At 32.0% G+C, this 12,320-nt stretch overlaps 1 protein-coding gene across 1 annotated transcript in view; it reads right to left on the reverse strand.

The window, feature by feature from the left end:
• Nucleotides 1–12,320, reverse strand: part of LOC105490028 (unc-13 homolog C) — a 699,235-nt gene that overhangs the window by 232,929 nt on the left and 453,986 nt on the right. The window lies entirely within an intron of this gene.

Consider the following 12,320-nt stretch of genomic DNA (forward strand, 5'->3'; position numbering starts at 1 on the left):
CTGAGCAGGAGTAGCTGGGACTACAGGTGCCCGCCACCACGCCCGGCTATTTTTTTCTATTTTTTAGTAGAGATGGGGTTTCACTGTGTCAGCCAGGATGGTCTCGATCCCCTGACCTTGTGATCCGCCCGTCTCGGCCTCACACAGTGCTGGGATTACAGGCGTGAGCCACTGCGCCTGGCCCTCTCCATACTATTTAAACCATTTTAGCAGCCAGAATATAACTAAGTAACATTTGAAAAGCTAACAGTTTCCCAAACAATTCTTTACTGTTTTCTGCCTTGTGGAAATAGGGGAGAAAAATGAACAATTATGAGTAAAATACAGTGGGTGAAAGAAGAAAGTCAGTTCTGGAAATGAAAGGAGAAATACTCCATTTTCCCGACAACATAGATTTTATCAATTTCCGAGAAACTAATGGTACATTTTAAGTTTCTAATTTTTAAGGGACCACAAAATAATATTTCCATAATAGTGTTTTTTCACTGTGTCCAACTTTGCCTTTGTAGACTTGTAAATATGTAATCTCATTTTGATACTAAATTTTTATATGCTTTTTCTATGCTGTAGTCCCAATATCAAATCATTATTTAAAAGGCAGAGTTGTTTTTTTCTGACACATTTTCACAATTGAATACGTCTGCCTTTTGGTAGGGGCTCACTAAAGAGTCTATACCATCTGCGTATTTGCTAGAGGCTTATTTTCCAAAATTTAACACATTTTTGGCTATTTTTCCTGCCTGATACCTAGCAGTATAATACAGAAGTTAAATAGCAATGCATTCCAAAAGACAGCGATTTCATTTCTCCTCTGCTACTTAGCTAATTTACCCAGTGGAGCAGTGAGTAATCTCTTCAAAACTCAATTTTCTCACTCGTCAAATGGGGATGATATTAATTGCCTAACTTGGGACTGTTTCTAGGGCTGTTGTGAGGATTAAATGAGATTTTACATGTAAATATTTTGCTTAGTCACCGACACACAGTGAGTACTCAATAAATGTTTCCTGCTGATAATGATGAAATTATAAGTATAAATGAGACAGACAGGAAAATATTTAGATTCCATTGATTTCTAACGTAAAAATAATCACATAAAGTAAATGAAAACTTATATTTGTATTTACTAGGTGTTTAGTCCGTAGGATAAAATTTGTTAATAAAGTTAATGGCAATAAACTTGATTTAGGAAAATGTTTATGTACTCACAGGACTAAATGGTTTTATGAACTTCAGAAATATTGAGCTATACACTAACAATTCATACATTAACTACAAATGAATTCCAAACTACGATAGAAACAAAACTGAAAGAGGTTTACCTTTCCACAACCATTTTGTAACTTTGTAGAAGTTGTCATACATACTTAAAAGTTAAAAGAAGTACACATAAATATGGTATATGAAATATTCCTACTTACCATATAAATTTAAATTAGCCTTTCTCACACTAGTCTGAATTCATGAGGTTTTCTTGTGCACAAATTAAATTCTCTAAGGTGTAGCTCCACCTCTCCTTCATTTTCAATGCAGTCATAGCTTAACTTAATCTACCATTATAAAGAGGAGGTTTAATGAAATAACTGATCCATTCCACCATTATTTGACTGTCTCCTGTTTTTAATTTGCAGCAACTAATTAACAAAGCACAAATGTTTTAAATCTTGAATCTTATGAGCCACAACAATTTAATAACCCAATTTATTATCTTGCAAATTTCTTACTGAAATGAGGGAAACATAATCTGCCACTGCCAAATTTGATAATACTGATTCATCAGTCACAATGGATAAAATTAGAATCCATTAAATGTGAAGTATTATTTTGATATGCAAAGTTTGTCTTTGAAAAAAAGTATGTTAATTATTACAAATTAGTAAGCAATGGTTCCCCGTTCCTGCCTGTCATGTATGCATCTGAAATTTCTTTGTCATAGCTGGAACTTAAGAGACCGTTTGTTGTGCCCTTTTTACATTATAAAACATATTAAGCCTTTGTTAGTATGTTCTGCACTTAAGATACTTGACATCCATTTAGTGCAATTAACTGCTATTATCATGAATGTAGTAAACAACTAAGCATAAATTTTATTAAGCAGGACTCTACTAGTAAATTACGAGCCATCCTTACAAATTAATGCCATGGTAGAAATTTTTCCTTTTGTACTTAGGTTCTTTTGTACCATAAAGTAAATTGATCATAAGTGCCATTTGAAGCCAATCACCCTTTTATCTTTTTGCTTTCTCTTTGTTTCATTTATAACCTAAGGCATTATTTTAATGAACTCAAATCTTTAAGTATATATTTAATTTTAACATGAAAAACAAAATTGTAAATGGATCTATGTAAACTGTTTTTTTTTGTTGTTTTTTTTTTGTTTTTTTTTTTTGGAGACAGGTTCTCACTCTGTTGCTCAGGCTGTTGCTGAGTGTTGCCTTGGCTCACTGCAGCCTCCACCTCCTTGGCTCAAGCAGGTCCTTCCGCCTCAGCCTCCCTAATAGCTGGGACTACCAGTGTGTGGCAAAATGCCTGGTTAATTTTTGTATCTTTTTATTTAGAGACGGGGTCTCACTATGTACTGATCTCAAACTGCTGGTCTCAAGAAATCCTCCTGCCTCAGGTTCCCAAAGTGCTGGGATTACAGGCATGAACCATTGCTCCTGGCTTCCACTTTTTAAAAGTTTTTATTTTTTTATGTCAGAGACAGGATCTTGCTCTGTCACCCAGGCTGGAGTGCAGTGGTCTGATCATAGCTCACTTCAGCCTTGAACTCCTGGGATCAAGAGACCCAACTGCCTCATCCTTCCAAGTAGCTGGGACTACCAGCATGAGCCCAGCTCTAAGTTAACTATTGAAATCAGCATCGCATAAGACAATTAAAATACCACCTGGCAGTATGACAAAGGAGTTGCAGATGGCCAGAGACAGCCTAAATAACTTGTGTAATGCACATGGGATAAATAGTCAACAGAATTTACTGAGTTTAGATAACTGTTTCTCAAGCTGGAAGACCTGGTACAAGCAAGTCCTCATGTTCATATTGCAGGGCAGGTGGAGTACCTATTCAATGCAGGCATTAGGGTGGGTGCCTTCTGTGCATTATCTCTACAAATCCTGCTATGGTCTCATGAGTTAAGTTTTGCCTCCTAATTTCTAAAACATAGAAAGCCTAAAAGATGTTGCAATCAGATCCAGATTAATCATTAAAATATCAGAAATGTTTGGAAGGATTAATGCGCATCATCTTATTTATGGGATCCTTTTGTTAACATTAACCCTTTTGTTATTTCAAAGAGTTGCTTACATTTTGATTCTGCCTATTACTAGATATGTGATTTTGCGTAACTTAGTCCCCTCTATGCTTAAGCTTCATAATCTGCAATTTGGGGATGATAATGGTACTGATATCATTAGAATAAATTTAGGATTAAACATTAAACTGTAAAAATGTTAGAATAGTGCCTGACTCCAGTTAATTCCCCATGGTTCCCTATATAATGATTATGATATTTATAACACATAAATATCTAGTTGTGTTAAAATCTTTCAGCAAGCATGACAAACCTTGAAAAATTCAAGATCAACTCTTTTTCGCCTCTGTGATATGTGGTCAGGGAGGTAGAGAAGTGAAATCTTCAGAGGTGTTTAAATTAGTATAATTCTTAGTAAGCATTCTTTGACAGTACTCTTGTGCACTTAGAAAAGTATTTGAATTATTTCCACATAATGTAATATTTTGGGAAACTGCAGAGAAACACACTTGATCTGTTTTAAAATTCAAAATGGCTATGATAGACATGCGTAACAATTTTTTAAATTACTTTTGAAATTTTACTTTATATCTTTAGTGTCAGGTAGATTTTTATAACAGATCTGTGGTTTTTTCTGCTATCTATTCTGCCCACTATGAACTCCAGGTCTGCAAAACCGATCTCTTGTAGGAAATAAACCATTTGCCTAGATCCTAAGAATTCAAATTAAAGCATTTTTTTTTTTTTTTTTTTTTTTTTTTTTTTTTTTTTACATTTCAACAGAAAACAAACTGCAACTATATTGGAATACATGTGTCATTCCATATACTATTATATTGGATTAGTTATGCTACTTTGGTTCCAAAAATCAGAGGCTCAAGTAACTACAAATAATTAAAAAGTAATTTTTGTAAGGATACTTTGGGTAATGGAAAAACAAAACTAAACTCCATTGCCACATTCTACTGGAACCCAAGAAAAACCAAACTCTGTCTACTGGAGTCGAACAGCCCCTGGAGTCAGGCTTTAGGGAGCCTCAGACAAGACAGACAAGATGCTCCTTCAGGGTTTAAGGCAGCGCTGAGGAGTGCGTTGAATGACCGCAGACAGGGATCTTCACGCACAAAGTCCTCCAGTATGTGACTCTGCTATTCTTGTATCTGCTTTTCCTTCCAAGTATCCTTTCCCTCTACTCACTGCCAGCTACCTTCTTTTCTCTCAGTGCTATCTTCATTCCTGTTTATACTTCATTTTGACTTATTCTTAATTGTGGATCACCGACTACAGGTATCTCCAAATTCGTAAACTTTCAGTGTCTATTCTCCCTGTCAGCTGAGTCATTCTCAGGATTTTTTGGTACAGTTTCAGAGAGGGAACCTAGTTTCTCTGTTCTCATAAGGCTGTGTCAACAAGGATGTATAGGAGGAGTTTAATCACAGAATGACTTGTGACTGTGGCAGGCACAGGCACAGTAGTTAATCAGTTTCAGACTCCTGATTAATTTCGTACATATCTCTTTTAGAAATTAAATATTTGTGATTCTAGCCTTGCATGGTGCCTGGCATATATTAAGGGTTCGATACATATTTATTAAATTGAAATGAAACTGTTAATGAAAAACAAAAGTCCAATAGAGCAGAAAAGAAAAGAATGAGATAAAATACTTTAGGTTAAAAGAAAGAATTAAATATTTACCTTATCTTTCCTATATTTACTATATATTAGGGTAACCAAGTAAGTAACCCTAATTAATGAAAGAAAGTTCTTCTTTGCAAAAAATTCTAACGAATAAATGTTGCAGAAATGATAACCTTATAAAACCACCATTTTGTCATCCCTAATGGAATAGCAAATTCTGAAGTGATCATAAATAAATGAAACCATTAGAGGAAAGGTTGATGAAGACATTTTCAAAGAAGAAATAAGGCTGGCAGCACTAAGCACTGATAACATCACTACAAGGGAATAACCAGATAATGTCCTACCTGATGTGACATAGTATGAAGTACACACAGTCACTTGTGAAGTGTTCTTAAAAAAATGAACCTGAAATATTCAGCTATGGAGAGTATTAACTATGAAGGAACAAGTTAATTAGCAGCACAAGGAGGCAAATGGAATAACCCAGAAAGTGGCATATTCTAAAGGATAGTGAACATAGCTTCTTTCAGAAGTCAATGGTATAAATAAAATAAAAGGGAGGGGGGACTTAACTAGTATGAAAGAGACTTGTAACACATAATAACCATATGTAATGCTTATACCTTATTTGGATCCTGATTGAAACAAAACAATGTAAAAAAATAACTTCTTTAAAGAAAATCAGAAGCACTTGATTATGGAATAGGGATTACACAATACCAGGCAATTACTGTTAATGTTATTAGTTGTGCTGTACAAAAGAAAGCCATGATTTTTAGGGATAAATGCTGAACTAAGAAGGGATGAAATGATAGGATGTCTGAAGTTTGTTTAAGATAATTCAGCCAAAAGAAAAAGAAAGTGAAAACTCAAGAGTATAGATGAAGAAAATATCACAAAATTTTGATAATTGTTGAATTAGAATGATGGCTATACAGAACTCTACTGCATAGTCTGTGTACTTTATTGTATGATTAACACTTTCACAACAATTTCTTAAATATAAAAGTAATTTAGGGAACCCATAGTGTAAGCAAACAGACCAATAACTTTACTACTCTGAACAACATTATTTCCAAAACAGAAAGAACAAAGGCAAATCCTAATCAAAGTAGCTTAAACCTAAACTTCCTCAATTCAGCAAATAAAATACACTGTCTTTAAAAACATCCAATTTGAAACTAATGTTCTGGCTCATCATATAACCCTGTGAGGGGAAAAATAAGCAAATTTTATCCTTGCAAATGGAAGACAATCTTTCAAAATTGGTCCATTTTCTACTCAATACACTGAGATACTTTCTGCTATCTACACTTAATGAAGAGAGAAAATGAGTTGAGACTTCACTGTATGTATACTTTTGGAGAAAACTAAAAGAAATTACATATTATAGTACAATGCATACAAACATGAGATAACAGAATGGATGAAACATATTTCTGCTTATGTTTTGGTATGCATAACAAAAACAAAGTAATATGAAGTCACAATAGTTTTAGCAAAATGAGTAAAATTTTCTGAATATTTAGAAATAATTAAGATTTCTTACTTTTAGGCATATATAGCTAAACTTCTCTATATTATGTATTTAATTGATATCAATCTAAAGGATTTCCATATGTATGTATACAACTCTCTGTTGCATATAATGCTTGCAAGTCACACAGATAACCAAATCTCTGTATATCAAAATATAAGTCACTGTGAATTTCTTTAAATTGATACTTCCTCCTGTATTTCTTATCTCCAATAATGATGCCCCTATAAATGTAACATTTCCATTGTCTCTGCTTCCTTAACACTCTACTCAATGCATTTAGTCATAAAGATCTTTTGATTTATTTCACAAATCTGACCTTAACTCTCCACCATCTTACACAAGGCTTTCATATCTTCTCACTGGATTACTGTGATAGTCATTTAACATTTATCTTCACTAACAGAAGAAAGACAATAATAAAAGAATGAGAAAAAAATTAATTTAAAACAGAAAACAAAACATTGAATAAAATCAAAAGCTGTTTTTTAAGACCAGTCAAATTTATAAATGTTCAGCCAGTTGGACAGAACAAAAGAGAGAAGACACAAAATATAAATATTAAGGATGAGAGATAGGAAAAATCAGTTCAGATTTAACAGACATAAAAAGGATAATAATAGATTGGCATAAACAACTACATGATGGAGAAATTTCACTACTTAGATTAAATGGAAAATTTCCTTGAAGATACAAAGTACAAAAACCTAAACTGAACAAACAGGTAAACTAAACAGCCCTATATCTAATGAAGAAATAACATTTTTAGTTTAAAAACCTCCTACAATAAAACTCTAAGCCCAGATTATTTTTCCAGTAAGTTCTACCAAAAACTCAGAAAAGAAAATGTCAAATTTTATAAAAACTCTTTTGGCAAATCATACTGGAGGAAATACTGTCTAACTCATTTTATAAAGCCATCATTACATTGATATAAAAATCAGATAAAGACACTATAAGAAAATAAAACCATAGATCAATATCCTCATAGACACAAATGCAAAAATACTTGACAAAATTTTATGAGTAAAATATAATAATATATAGGAAAGATTATACATCAAGACTATGTGGAGATTGTTCCAGGAATGCAAGGTTGGTTTAAAGTTAAACACTCCTCAGTATAATTCACCATACTGATGGTTGAAAAGCAAAATTGTGTGATTACCCTATTATGAGCAGAAAAGATATTTGACAAAATCCAACACCCTTTCATGATAAAAACTTTCAGAATAATAAGGATGGAACAGAACTTCCTCAACTTGATAAAGAATTATTCATGAAAAACATTTAGTTAACATGATATTCAATGGTAAAAGTCTGTATGCTTTCCTTATGAGATTAGGAATAAGGCAAGAATGTCTGCTCTTCACTAATTTTAGTCAACATTGTCCTGAAGATTTTAGCCAGAGCAATAAGGCAAGAAAAATAATAAAATGCATCCAAATTGGAAAGATATAAGTAAAACCATCTTTATTTTAGACAACAATATGATGTATTTAAATAATCACAAGGAACCTACAAAAAAGTAAATTTAGGAAGGCTGAAGATATATATTTGTGTATCTATGTACTACTAACAAAGAATGGGAAATTGGAATTAAAAATACTATTTAAGATAGTAATAAAAATACTTAGAAACCAATTAACAAAGAATATGCAACACCTTTCCACTAAAGTAAAAAATTAAATAAGACCTTAATGCATGTACATACCATGTTCATGGATTATAAAATTCATATTGCTGTTTTCATTTCTCCCCAATAGATTTATACATTTAATGCAATATCAATCAAAAGTCAAGCAGACATTTTTCTTGTAGAAATTGATGAACTGATACAAATTTAAATGGAATTGCAAAGGAGCTAGAAGAGCCAAACAATTTTCAAAAATATAAATAGAGTTGAATAAATTTTACTATAATATTTCAAGATATGTTAGAAAATGATAGTCACCAAGATGTGCAGTACTGGTGTAATTACGGATATATAGATCAATGGAACAGAATACAAAGAACTTCAGAATTAACCTCTTACATATATAGTCAACTGAGTTTTCACCAAGGTGCCAAAGCAATTCAATGAGGAAAGAATAATTTTCAACAAGTAGAGATAAAAAATAGATAACCATATGAAAATGATCCCAAAGAAAGTTAAACTTGATTATAACACCAGTTAACAAGTAAAAATTAGCTTGAAATGAATTATAGACTTAAATGTAAGATGTCTAGAAGAAAACTGTGGTGTTGCAAACTGACTGCAGATTGCAAGGATTTCTAAAATAGAAATTTTTAAAAGCTTAAACTATAAAAGAAACTGATAAAAAATTGGACTATTCCATCAAAATTTAAAAAATATGCAATAACTATGCTCTTCAGAAGGCACTAGTAAGATAATGGAAAAGAAAGTTACAAACTAGAAGCATATATTGCAACATTTATTTCTGATGACAGAGCTTTATCTAGTACAGACCTTTACAACTCAACAATAATAAGATAAACATCCTAATTTGGAAATGGGAAAATGATTTTAACAGAAATTTCACCAAAGAAGATATATGAATTTCAAATATGCAGATAAAAATACAGTCAGTATCACTAGGATTCAGAAAGTGCAAATCAAAATCATAGTTAGATCATATATGCCTATTAGGATAGGTAAAATTAAAAGATTTATCAAACCAATTGTTGGCATAGTACAGCCACTTTGGAAAGCAGTTTGGCAGTTTTAATATTAAATACATACTTACCACATAACTCAAGAGAAATAAAAGAGTATGTCTATAGAAAGGCTTGTAAACAAATATTCATGCAACCTAATCTTGAAAAAATACAAATTTTAACAGATGAATGAATAAACATATTGTGGTATATATGTATAAGGGAATACTACTCAAAAATAAAAGGAAACATAAAATAACATGGGTGAATCTCAAAATAGTTGTAATGAATAAAAGCAGCTGGACAAAAGAATGGAGAGAATCTATGAATACATTTACACATAATGATAACATTTCCAAACTAATTCATAGTACTAGAAAGCAGATAAGGGGTTGCCTGGGGATGGTGGAGGAGTGGATGAATTATAAAAGCGGATGAACTATTGGGGTAATGGCTATCTTCATTATTTTGAAAATAGTGATAATTTTGTGGTTAAATACATATGCCAGAACTATTCAAATTATACTATTTAAGTACATGAAATTGTATTATATTCAATTATACCTCAATAAACCTGTCAGAAAGAGAGAAAGAGAAAGAGAGACAGAAACCGAGACCTAAATCTGAAGTACTCTGCTTAATACTATTTAGTTTTAATGAAATATTGAAATTTCTAAAACATCTAAAATTCATTATAATTTTAAAAATTGAGAAAATATTATTCAAATAAATACTGTATTTCACTAATAAATCAACAACATGGGAACAGAACAGATACTGACTACATGTATAAATTTACTTTAATTTATTAATTCTTTCAACAAATATGTATGCCTGAATATACATTAGTCAACAAAATAGAACTCTTTTCCCTCATGCTTATATTCTACTGTTACTGTAAACTTGTTATCAAATTTGAATAAGCAAAAGCCTACAATGATTTCTCAAGCTCATGATAACAATAAGAACTTCACTAAATGATCTGAATCAATAATTATGCGTTACATTGAAAGATATTTTAAAATGTCCTATGTTTTAAAATCATTAAATTCACTTGCCTTTGCCTCTAAAACAAAACCCAAGCTACTTTTAACATGTCCTTCACATATTGATCTGGGCCTTCATTGTTAGTGACCATAATACACAATAAGAGGGATTGTTTATTAATATTGCAGATTTCTGTGTCAATTTCAGGTTTTCTGAATCCATAGATTTGGGGTGGGGCTCAAGATCTGCAAATCCAACTAGTAGTCCATGTGATCCTTACCCTAGTGGTCTGGAATTTTTACTTTGTGAAACCCTGCATTAGTTTAAGTAGCCAAGGAGATGATTAATGAAGCATAAATGTGACAATACAGTATTCAAACAAAGAAACAGATATAAATGAAAATCTCAACACATTATACAAACACAACACTGGCCACCAGGACCCCATGTCAGTCTCCAGATGAGTTCACTTAAAGCATTTATTAAATTAAGTGAGAAACTAAATTGAATGATTTTCAGTATGCAAAAAAAGCTTTACAGCATCCTTAAAATCTGACCGAACACAATAATAAATAATGGATTCCAAATAGAGGAAGGCATTTGTTTTTTTCAGGGACAAGTTTTCAAAGGAAAAAAGTGGACTTAAACTCTGACATTAAAAACAAAATTAAAAACGAAAACAAAAACAATTCTCTCCCCATATGTCATTGCTAATTTTTATAACTTAGGCTTAATTTAGTTCACAATTATAAATATATTTTTGCCATAAATATTATTTATTCCAGTTCCTTTACTACAGTTACATATAATCAACTAAAATCTTTGTATATATTTTGAGGTATATCACTAAAAATAAATCATAGATATTTTAATTTCTTCCATGATTTTATAATGTATTTTACTGGTCATATCCTGATTGAAGATACTTGGTAAACATAAAAAATTTCTTTGATTATTAAAGCCAAAGTTTCTTCATAGAACTGAATTTGTGTTTCTCAGCAGAAGTTTGTTTTCATCCAGCATCCATTTATAAAATGGCCTATCCCAGTCCAAGGACACAGTCTTGAAACAAGTTGTCAGTCTCCCAATCTTTCAGAAACCTACTCTGTCCTCAAGAAAGGTCCAAAGAGTAAATAAGAAAACAATCCTATTCCACAAAGTTGTCAGAGACCTAAGAAGTACTTCTCAGGATCCGTGATGAGATGATGACAGGTTATAGATTAAAAGAAGATCTTCTAGTCCTAACAGCAGAGAATAAAAGAGCAAAGTCTGTACAGAGATTGAAACACTAAGGTCTTCAGGAAGAAAAGGTGGATATAAGAACTAGGTTTGGGGAGAAAGGGAGAAGAAAGTGAAAGGGTAAACTTAATGTAATGATGATTGTATACCAAAAATAGGACCACTTTCTCCACAATTAGGAATTGGGGGACTGTTGAAAATGGGTGGTTAACAGTAAGCAGAAAAGGATGAAGATTGAAATACTTAAATGTATTTCTTCTTTAATTGGAATTTTAATTGGAGCCAACATAAACAACGACCCTAATGGTCTTGACCAGTGTAGAGGATAAGAATACCAAACACATTTATCCATAGTAAGTCTGAGTCTACTTCACTGTTCTACTTTACTGTTTGTCTATTTCTGCTATCTTTGCTACCCATAACATTTCAGGTCTAACTAATATTGTCAAGACAATCCTCTTCATTAACCAGATTGCAAGTGCCTAGCTGGTAGTCTGATGTTATATTTGCTTTTATGGTCTTTAATATGTGGGTGTAAAATAAAATCTAAATATGCAATATTAAAGTTGGATAGGATCTTGGAAATCATCTAATAATTACACCTTCGTTTTAGTTGGGAGGAAACTGAGACCCAAGGAAATTAGATAATTTGCCTAAGGTCACATAGCTAGTGGTATTTTGATAAAATGAGGATTTTTACAGTCTCTTCTAGAACAGTCATGAATTTTAATTCATCTATATTGTCTTAGAGGCATGAACTTTAGATTGTAATTTGTGAAAATTGACTTGTTTTATTAAATATTTTATTAAATTCGTTAAATCAATATGCATAGCTATTTTGAAAGCAGCTGTTGTGCCAAATGTTTATTATTCAAAAGCCACAATGCAATATGTTTAATACTAACTCTTCGAAATTATTTTTAGTTTTGGGGGAGTGCACATTTTTTTTCTTTTGAGACAATGGTATAGTTATGAAAGGATCCAGAGGAAAAGTTTTACATTACATA

Source organism: Macaca nemestrina, chromosome 7 (genome assembly GCF_043159975.1).
Source record: "Macaca nemestrina isolate mMacNem1 chromosome 7, mMacNem.hap1, whole genome shotgun sequence".
In the NCBI taxonomy this organism is placed as follows: Eukaryota; Metazoa; Chordata; class Mammalia; order Primates; family Cercopithecidae; genus Macaca; species Macaca nemestrina.